This window comes from Triticum urartu, chromosome 6 (assembly GCF_003073215.2).
Source record: "Triticum urartu cultivar G1812 chromosome 6, Tu2.1, whole genome shotgun sequence".
NCBI lineage: Eukaryota > Viridiplantae > Streptophyta > Magnoliopsida > Poales > Poaceae > Triticum > Triticum urartu.
This window is the reverse complement of record NC_053027.1, coordinates 244,108,329-244,119,022: the sequence shown is the minus strand read 5'-3', so window position 1 is coordinate 244,119,022 and position 10,694 is coordinate 244,108,329. Positions and strand designations below refer to the sequence as shown.

The window sequence follows — 10,694 nt, the reverse complement described above, 5'->3', positions numbered from 1 at the left end:
GGTTTGTTATTTCTTAGTCAGCAGGGTGACATTAAGAATGGTCTTCATCATTTTAACATGCATCATGCTAATCCAATAAGCACTCCCATTGCTCCTCATTTCAAATTATCATCTTCTCATTGTCCCAGTAATGATGAAGAGTTTGAGTATATGTCAAGAGTTCCATATTCAAGTGATGTTGGTTCTTTAATGTATGCCATGGTGTGTTTTAGGCCTGATTTGTCATTTGCAATGAGTTTGATCAGTCGATACATGGCTAACCCTGGTAAAGAACATTTGATGACTGTTCAGTGGATTTTCAGGTACCTTTGTGGCACGTCCAATGCTTGTTTGAAATTCGGTAAGACTCGTAAGGGACTAGCTGGCTATGTGTATTCAGATTTTTTTTCCAGCGATTTGGACAAGAGGAGGTCCCTTATAGGCTATGTGTTCACTGTTGGTGGTTGTGTCGTGAGTTGGAGGGCAATGTTGCAGCCAGTAGTTGCCCAATCTACCACCGAAACAGAATACATGGCTATTGCAGAAGCATGTAAAGAATCAGTTTGGCTGGAAGGTTTGTATGCTGAGCTTTGTGGAGATAGTTCTTGCATTAACTCGTTTTGTGACAGTTAGAGTGCAATATACCTCACTAAGGATCAGATGTTCCATGAGATAACAAAGCACATTGATGTCAAATATCATTATGTTCGAGGCATTGTTGAGCAAGGTAAACTAAAGGTATGGAAGATTAGTACTCATGATAATCCTGTTGATATGTTGATAAAGCCAGCTCCTGTTGCTAAGTTTAAGCTTTGCTCAGACTTAGTTGGTATAACTCATTAGCCCTAGTGGTTGTTTGGCACCGAAAGTGTTTTATTTGTTGTTCAGGGAGGAGGTTCTCATTCATGCTACAAGGTGGAATTTGTCTCAAGGTAGAGTTTGTTATGTTATGCTCCAAATTCAAGTATAAAGAGAAAGGATAACTTCTGACGAGCGAGTGGAGCGAGTCTGAAGTTAGCCCATGTGGGCCCTCGACAGGGACGCTTGGGGTGCGGGGGGGCCGTGGTACGGATAGTATTGACCTAGGTCACCTGTATTATATATACCTCTAGTAAGCCGCCACATGAGATACATTGATCAGCTGTAAATCCTTGGTGTTTGTAACCTCCCGTATATAGTGAAGATTGGCTGGCTGGTGCCCATGGTTTTTCCCCTTCGTGTTGGAGGGCTTTTCCACGTTAAAATCTCGTGTCTCCTGCTTGTTTTCGTTCTTCATCGAGTTGATTTGCTTGTCGTATCTCTAACACAAACCGATCTTCCGGGCTCTAATCCTCCTCGAGTTCATTTGTCGGAATGGATTATACAGAGATCGGACATGAATTCCTGTCGGCCCACGGCGTGGTTAGGTTCGTTGATATCCATACGTGACTGTGGGATATGGTGCTAGGTTTTCCAAACTAATTCAAGGGCTCAATGATGGCAATTACGGCCCCGGAACATTGGTCTCATGGGCACGTGTGCGAAAAAATCTCGGTTGTCATCGATAAGGTTAATCCGGCTCTGGTAGAAAAATGGAGTATGGCAAACCCTCCTAAGGAAAAAATATGTGGGCTCAAAGGAAGTGTCTCAAGTATATTGGAAGCCTGGGGATTCACACTTTTCGGCTGGCCTAATGGCTACGAAGAAATACTTCTTCCACTATGGGTCCTTCATTATTAAAAACTGATCGGAAATTAGACTCTGGGAGGATAAGTGGCTAGGCAATGCTACACTCCACAGAACAATATCTGGCTCTATACAATATTGTGTGTCACAAGGGTGATACTATCATCACGGTTCTGTAATCCTTTCCTCGGAATGTGATGTTCGGGAGATATTTAATTGGTCGGAGACTTGTATTGTGGAACACTCTATTACTGATACTAACCACGATATAACTTTCACAAGGAGCCGACGAATTTTGTTGGAGCCAACAAGTGAATGGTAAATTCACGATGGATTCTATGTACAATGCTTTGATCCAGTAAGAGGTGCCAGTTGATAATAACAAGAAGATCTGCAAGATGAAGATACCGCTTAAGAATAAAATCTTTGAGTGGTATCTTCGTCGAGGAGTCATTCTTACCAAAGATAACCTTATTAAGAGGAATTGACATGGAAGTACGCAATGTGTGTTTTGTCATCATAAGGAAACAATAAAACACTTGTTTTTCCAATGCAAATTGACTCGTTTTATATGACCAGTCATCCAGGTAGCTTCTAGCTTATATCATCCATGAAGTGTTGCTAATATATTTGGTAACTGGTTACATGAGATTGAATACAGGTTTAGAATCCTTCTCAGGGTGGGAGCGGTTGCCAGCATTTTGCCGCTTTGGGTATGTAAAAATGATAAGGTATTTAACGATAAAAATACTTCTTATATGCAGGTTATCTACAAATGTATCCGTAAGCTCTGTTTATGGTCGTCTCTACAGCATGTGAAGAATCGAGACCTGTTTACGGAGATGTGTACACACTTGGAGGCCATAGTGAGGGATACTTTTACCCGACATGGGTGACAACATGACATTCGGATCGGCTCTCCTACGTCTTAGGCGTTATACAGTCTTCACATGTTTACTTGGATCCCGCCTTCTTAAATTTCTTTGAAATCTGGACTTGGTTATGGCCGTGTGCATCTTAGTTATGCATAGGGCGGGTGTATTGTTTAAATTTTTTAGGTAATAAAGTGCCCTTTATAACAATGAACATTTAGTTGTTATTGTGTTTGGAATGATTTGTACTTTTGATGAACCATTTAGTTGTTGTTGGTATCCGACTATTTAGTCCAACATATTGGCTTTGTTTGGATACTCTAACTTAACTAGAGGTTAGAGTTAGTTTTCTAACTCATGACTAACCCTAAATTAACTCTAGCTAAAGAGGTGTTTGAATGACAATGTTATATTGATAATAAATGCACTAAGAGAACTAGCTCCAATTAGTACTTTTTGGATGGGATGGTTTTTTTGAATGGGTTAGATGCAACTAGCTCAAACTAGTCCTCATGTTTGATACTTTAATGCTATTTGAGCCCAAACTAGCTCAAACTAACTCTAGCACATAGATCCAAAGAGGGCCATTCTCCGCTAGTCGGATTTAATTGCGCCTACGTTGTGCTTGCTTGATCGCTTTTTCATTAGAGGCTAGGCTATGGTTAGGCGGGCTATCAACTAGTTCTAGTATGTAATGTTGGTTGGTTGCTTTTGATAAATATATAAGTAAACGGGAGTGGAGGCTCCAATTCATGTCGCCACTTAATTAGAGACGCGGTGATTAGGCAAACCAAACAGTGGTCCAGAATAAGAAAGGGAAAAAGGTTCCACTTAAAACAGTACTACTATATCTTGTATGCTCAACGTATGCGGCCAAAAAGGTTCCTAGTTTAGGCCGAATGTGTCTTTCTGAATCTCTACTTCTAATGTTTCAGTTGGTAGTCTCTGTTTCGGGTTTTATTTTTGTCTCACCTATCATGATTTTTTTTGTACCTCCTTCCACATTCGCTGATTTTTTTTCGTAGATTTTTTTTCGTCCCCTTCCCCCACTTCATCGATTTATTTTCGTGTCACCCTCTCACACAACGAAAAAAACTAAATCGGATCAGAACTTTTCATACTGACGCAAATTATTCAGTAATGTCTTTATGTAAAAGAATCAATCACAATCAATCTCTAAAGATCAAATCTAAATTAATTAATCTTCATAACGTTTGTTTCCTTCCGAATCACGTCCATAACTTTCCTTCCTTGTTTGGGCAGAAACTTTTTGGTAGCAGAGACTAGGAAGCTTCCTATGAGCGTAGTATAGGAAGTATTCTTTTTCTTGATGATTCGTTTCCATGCATGATGATAGTAAATTAAGCCAACATTCACCACTATTTATTAACGTCATCAATCGTATCCATTCCTACTTTAAGGGAATCCGCTCGCTACGTCTTTATAAGGGGATCCGCTCGCTACATCGTCGTCGCACGTTATTTTCACAAGCAACTCCCCTAAAAAACACAGCGCCCTACCTCGACTCCCCTACCTGGCCGCCGTCCCCTCCTCCCTCCCGCAGCTCGAACGACCCACTTTTTTGGCCACGAGCGCCGCCTGCCTCTTCGCCCATGTGTCGCCCCTCCTCTTCACCATAGCCACGAGCACCATCCGAGGCGGAGCCGCGGCGCCTCCACAGATGCGGCGGAGACACCATATCCAGTGGAGACGGCGGTGCAAATCTTCTCCCACTCTGCTCCTTCCCCTGGTTACCGGCATGCTCCACCTTCCCTCTGTTTCGTGTGGATCTGCTCATGTGCAGCAGTAAACTTTATTTAGGTAGAACTATTCTTCTAGGCCTTTTTTTGTTACTTACAAATTAACTTTTTGAGCCAATGCTTACATCATGAAGTATTACCTAGAGTTCATTAATCAATCTGCTTGTCCATCGTTTCATTTGGTTCAATTACTATCAGCAAGAACGGATTGTGAAACTGTTAGCTTATGAATGTGTGCTCTTCCTGCAATAATAACATTTGCAATGTAAGGGCCGAGGCACACCCATGCATCAGGATGATGTGTACCACGTGGGAAGTAATACTAATATGGCCTAAGTGGATAATGAAATATCCAAAGATACACTTGACTGGATCAATTTTTTTCTCTGGAATTGTTCCTCATGATGCGCAGATGTAGATGCTATATTTTTAAAATTTCAAATCAGCTATGCATGCCAATGTGATTCTTATCCTTTTCATTAGACGGTGTGTTCACATCAATCCATCCATGCACCGAACCAATTTTTTTACTCTGTTCAGGTTGCAATTACGAACGAGTAGCATATGTATGCACTGAACTACTTGCATAAGACAGTGAAATACTTCTTACTCGAGTGAGTGGAAATTTGGAATAGAGAAAGAACATACAACAGAGATCACCTAATTAATTGATTACATAAACCGAGATCACGTAAAACAAGTTTCATAGGTCCGGTGCATCGCACGGGCATTTTTGCTATATGTACTAATAGGTTCTATTTATTTCCTTTGATCGGTCAACACTCCTATGTCCTATGTAGGTAAGAAGGAAAGAAAACCTAATAGTACAGCCGGCAAAACAGTCAACGGCGAGCTTCATCGCCGCGTACGCGTCGTAGTACCTGGCCATCACCAGCTGGGGCATCGAGGACTCAACGCTGGTGAAGAAGGCGTGGGTATTGGTAGAGCTCCAAGAAGCTTCCCTTCGTCCTGCCCGCCGTCTTCACCATCGGTTCCTGGGTGACCACCCTGGAACTCGGCGACGCTACCAAGGTGACACGGTCCAGGTTGGTTCGGTCCCTCATCGAGCCACCACTTGGACCGGCCAACCACCACCGGCGTCAACGTGCTGGGGCAGCGGCAAGGTGGGCTGTGTGTGCGGGTGCTGTGGCGAGGTGGTGGACATGCGGGAGCGCCAGCGATGAGGTCGGTGATGTGCCGCGGCAAGTGCGCGGCTGTTAGCCATGAACCTTCCGTAGCAGTTTTTTTCATGAGCCCCTATTTTTTTGTGTTCGTGCCTTGCCATAATTAGCGGATTAACCATGAAAAAACATGACGTTTAGTTTGTTGTCAGATGGTGCCGTGATTTTCGGATCAAGCCATGTTTCTCATGTACTTCCTATTTCCTGTTTGACTGAATAGAAGTGCAGAAAGTGAACACACCAACACAACTGAAAGCAGTCATATTCAGTTATAGAGGTATACATTTATACAAGATATACACAGGCAGGTGCGGCCAGTAACCCAACTAACTTCTGAGCTGCCCTTGCTAATCCTTTACTCGCGATAAAGACGCGGACGATAAGGAAAGGTTGTTACGGAGAGAGCAATGGGAGAGAGAGAATCACGTGGCAGCAGGTGGACCTGAACATATGCTTCAACAAAGAAAACGGCAGCGTAGGATCATGGTGCGTGATTATAGGCGGAGGCTATTAAATCTCACGCGGAAATCATGGCTGAGCGATTCTCGCACGATCCGAAGTTCACACCCAATCGACCGTTTTCCCCAGTTGATGGCATGCATGTGTGTTGTGCTAAAACAGTCGCTGCCATGGCAGCGAAACCCGCAGCTAGAACGCTGCCAGCGCCAAGTTGAGAACTCGAGATCGTCAGTGGTGCATGCACGACAACGGCGGCGAGAGGCTATGGTGCATGGGGAGGAGAGAAAAGAAGGAGAGGGGAAGCTTGGGGACATGGTAGTTTACTCGGGGGCTACCGGTCGGCATGCTGAGAACGAATGGCGGCGGCAGTGACATTTTTTCTCAGTCCTCTTGGTCGGACCGGTTGAAGACCAGACCGGATCGGACCAACAATTTTCTAGGACGATTTTAGCAGACGAAATCGTCCATTTTCTCTAACAAGCCAGGACCGAGCATGTCAAACACCGATTGATCCACGAGTGGTACGTCCAGCTCTGCCCACCGTCGAAGCGAAGCTCCTACTCCATGTGAAGTTGATCGCGTTGTTGCACTCGTACGGTAGGAGCCACGGGCACGACATGGTAAAGGGCTAAAGGGCTGATCGAGCGTGAGACCCGGATGCTGGTGGCGCAGCTGACCATGGACGAGATCTTCACGTGCACCAAAAAGTTCAAGCAGGAGGTGTTCAACAGCGTGCAGAAGGAGCTGGACCAATTCGGCCTCTTCATCTACAATGCCACCATGAAGCAGCTGGTGGACGTGCCGGGGCATGAGTACTTCTCCTACCTCGGCGAGAAGACACAACAGGAGGCAACGGGCAGGGCCAATGTGGATGTTTGTGGAGTGGGATGGCCTCACGTGCCAGAACACCGCCAAGGTGGACACCAAGAACAAGGTGCTCTCTGTGCGGCAGTAGGGCGAGGCGCTCAAGGAGAAGGCCAAGGGCAAGGCGGAGGTGCGGGTGTTTGAGAACACTAGGAAGGCCGACAACGCCACGTCGATGACCGCCCTCGCCATGAAGTGGAAGGCTGGGACTGGCAGGCCAAGGTCGCCGAGGTTGAGGCCGCCAAGGCTATCGCCATCCGCGATGACGAGCTGCAGATGGAGGTTAAGATGAAGAACGTGCTCTGCCAAACTGACAAGCTCAAGGTCGAGTAGCTCAGCAAGTCCACAGTACACTATGACACACAGGTTGGTTATGCAATAAGCATGTATAAAAATATAGTACTAGGGACAAGAGAAATTCATACTTATTGACCTCAGCATTTTATATTTTGTAGGTTCAAGAATCGAACACGCTCTTCTACAGCTGGCAGAAGGCAGCGGATACGACATTGTATAAGGAGATGAAGGCGGCGGTGAGGTGAAGCGGCCGAGCAGAAACACATGCATGTCTCGATATGGGAGGAAAGGGAGGGAGATAAGGTGAGGGTTAGCGGTGCAACATGACACACGAGGAAAGGGGTGAAGAGATGACCTTGAGGAGGGAAGTGAGCTCGGTCCATGGCATGGGTCAGAGTAGAGGAAGGTCGATCCATGGTTTAGCCAAAGGGGTGATGAGCGAGGGAGAAGTAGAAGGCCCCCTCTCATATCTTGGTGCGCGAGCTGTCATTTCATGATGGTGTTGGTGACCTTGGCGTGATGTTGTTCGCCAGTTTGTGGGCAGATCAGGCAACCGTCTGGTCTCTCGATCCACCCCCCCCCCCCCTTCACTAATTTTTGTGAGAAGAGGGGAGGGATGAAAGGGTGGAGGGGTGGGAGATGAGGTCGCCGATTCTGTTGGTTGTGGGGGCGAGGGTGGAGACAGGAGAGTGAGCGACGCCGGTGAAGTCTATGGATCTAGAGAGGGAGGGGAACAAGAGAGTGAGTGGTGCTAAGAGGGAGTGGATAGAGTGCGGTCGTTCGGGAGAGGACAACAAGTCGTATAGGAGGGGAATAATGGGAATATCATAAAAATAAAGGTTTATTTATACATGTACACTATATATATTTAGAATAACATAAAATATTTTCACAATAAATTACTTAAAAATATCCAATAAATTACGGATGACCGACTATCATTATATAAAGGAGGAATCCGTTCTTTGCTCGTGGAGAAATGTAACATAAATTTTTATGGGTAATATACCACATACCCTAAATAGTAGATATCCGTGAGAATAACCATCAACATGTGATTTAGAGGTGAGCCTAAAATTATTAAAATTGGGATGCCACTCAATCTACTAGAAACTGCTCATTTCTTGGATTTGTCCAATGAATATATATTTTTCATACCACCATCATAAAAAAATTATTCTAATCTTTGTTTATATTAGAATACCTTTGTAGGTCATAAAAACTGATGGATTTGATTGTGCTTCAGAGATGTCGACTGACAAAGACCCTGATGTAACGATGATGGAGAGGGCTAAGAATTCAACGAGTTTTACACAACCAAAAGAGGTGCATGCAAATAATTGTTCTTCTTTGTATGTATGTTGCACATGATATAATACTCAAAAGGTATATTTTTATATATATTTAGTTTTGTAGAATATGAGAGAGATGGAGATGGATTATGTCGGGGTTCAAAAAGAAACCCATTCAGAGGGTTTTTGGGGCGACGTCATTGGAAGAAGACAAAAATTCATCATGTTTTATACAACAAAAAGATGTGCAAGTGATGATATCCCATAACAACGACGCACTCAAAATAAAGCAAACCGGCTGGAATTACGATAAATATTTATGGCAACATTTATTTCCAACTGGTATTCCGATGAGTAAGTTCAATGATGTTCACATAACTCAAGAAAAATATTTCAAAAGCCCGTAGCAACGCACGGGCATTCTACTAGTCTAGTATAGTTTGGACCGATGCCCTTCGGTTGGCTTGGCTGAACGAGCCTTCAGTTCAGACTTCTAAACACTCGTTTTTTCTTCTGTCTTTTAGGTTCTTGGCCGAATCTAGTAGAAGTTAAGAGAGCAGGAGGTATGTACTTTGCCAGCAGTAAAACTGGAGGAGACCAGCAGAAATCTCGTTCTTTTCATTTGTAATAGAGGCTAACACGTGCTTCATTGTGTCGTTCGGTTAAAAAAAAATTCTATCTCATTATTATGGTCAATTGTTTCGTTTTGGTTTAATATTTCTTCTTTTTATTCATATATCGTGTTTGGCTGCTGTTGAAGATGATATTTGTTCCAAGAGGGGAGTGGAGTGTGTGGTTGTGGAGTCTTTACATGTTTCGGCATCGGTGTTAGCCGGTAACGATTTGTGTGAGCCTTTATTTTCATGTTAAAACCGTGGAATTATTGTTATAACGCTCACATGGGCCGACCTATGAAGCTCCCCCTCGTTTTGCTCGGCTCCCTACTCCGTCTACTCGCTCGCGTAGTTTTTTTTTTGCTCGCTCCACTGCTAGCTCAGGAAACACCGATTATCATTTTATTTTATTTTCTTTTGAGAAGTTCATTAAATCAAAAGAAGGTCAAATATTTTTTTAAATATTGGATTTAAAAATGTTGTGATTTTTATAAAACTCTTGGATTTTAAAATGTTGTGAATTTTTTAAAACGAGAATTATAGTATATTTTTATGAATTTAAAAAACATTCTTGTATTTCAAACAATGTTCATGAACTCCAAAAAATTCATGAATCAAACAAGTTGTTAATTCCACAAAATACTGTTCATATTCTTTTTAGATGTTCACAAATAAATATTCATGAATTAGCATGTGAGAAAAAATAAAATAAGAAAAATAGAAAACATAATAAATCAAGAAAAGAAATCAAAACCAGCGAAACACTGAAAAGAAAGAAAAACAAAAACTGGACTCAAAATCGGAAAACAAGCTGCCCAGCAACACACACCCTTACAAGTGAGGCACATAGCATCCCCATTGTATGTAGATAAGACATGCTGAATTGAAAGTCTTATTCTGCTCCCGAGGTTAAATGCTCCTTAATGAATAGTAAAATTTTAAAAAATTAAAAGTTTCTGGAACTTGTTTTGATAAACCTTGACAAACTTTTTGTATGCTTGCAAAATTTCAGCATGAAATAAGGCGTGGCAAAAAAACACTCCAAAATATTTTCCAAACTAGCATTTTTGGAACATTGCTATTTTACTTTTTTCATGACTTTCACGAATGTCATTTCGTGCTAAAATTTTGCAAGCATACAAAATATATGTCAAAGTTTATCGCAAAAATAAATCAGATTTTTAATAGTTTTATTTTTTTTATTTTTACTGTTTGTCGGGGAGCATTTGAGATCGCAAGAAGATATCCTCACGTTAGCCTCCATGTAATGATTACCTCAGATTTACCTGTATCAGTCTCCAGGTATCTTTCACAACCTTCTCAACTTCTCGTAGTCGTATGTGTGTTGGATCGAGGAGGGCATGTCAACCTTTTCTTTCCTGTCGAACGTAGAGATAGTGAGGAAGATTTTAAGACTAGCTACAATGGAAGATTTTAAGACTAGCTACAATGGGTAGTAATATAGAGTAGTAACATAGGTATGTTATTAGAGGGTACTTGGATTCAAAGGACTTATTTTAGTCTAACTAAAAATAGTTTTTTTAAGAGGCTAAAGTTCCAAGTACCCCTGACTAAAGAGAGGCTAAAACTAGTCTTAAAACTAAAACTTTTTAGTCAAGGGTACCCCTACTAAAATGTGAATTAATTCTCTTTCTCCTCATTTAACTCCTCTCCTTTAACACAACCGACTTCTGGATTGGAGGGTTTGGAG

The 10,694-nt window shown here is 42.5% G+C and overlaps 1 pseudogene; it reads left to right on the top strand.

The window, feature by feature from the left end:
• Positions 1-510: 510 nt before the first annotated feature.
• LOC125516724 lies at positions 511-7,322 on the top strand (annotated as a pseudogene).
• Positions 7,323-10,694: the final 3,372 nt, after the last annotated feature.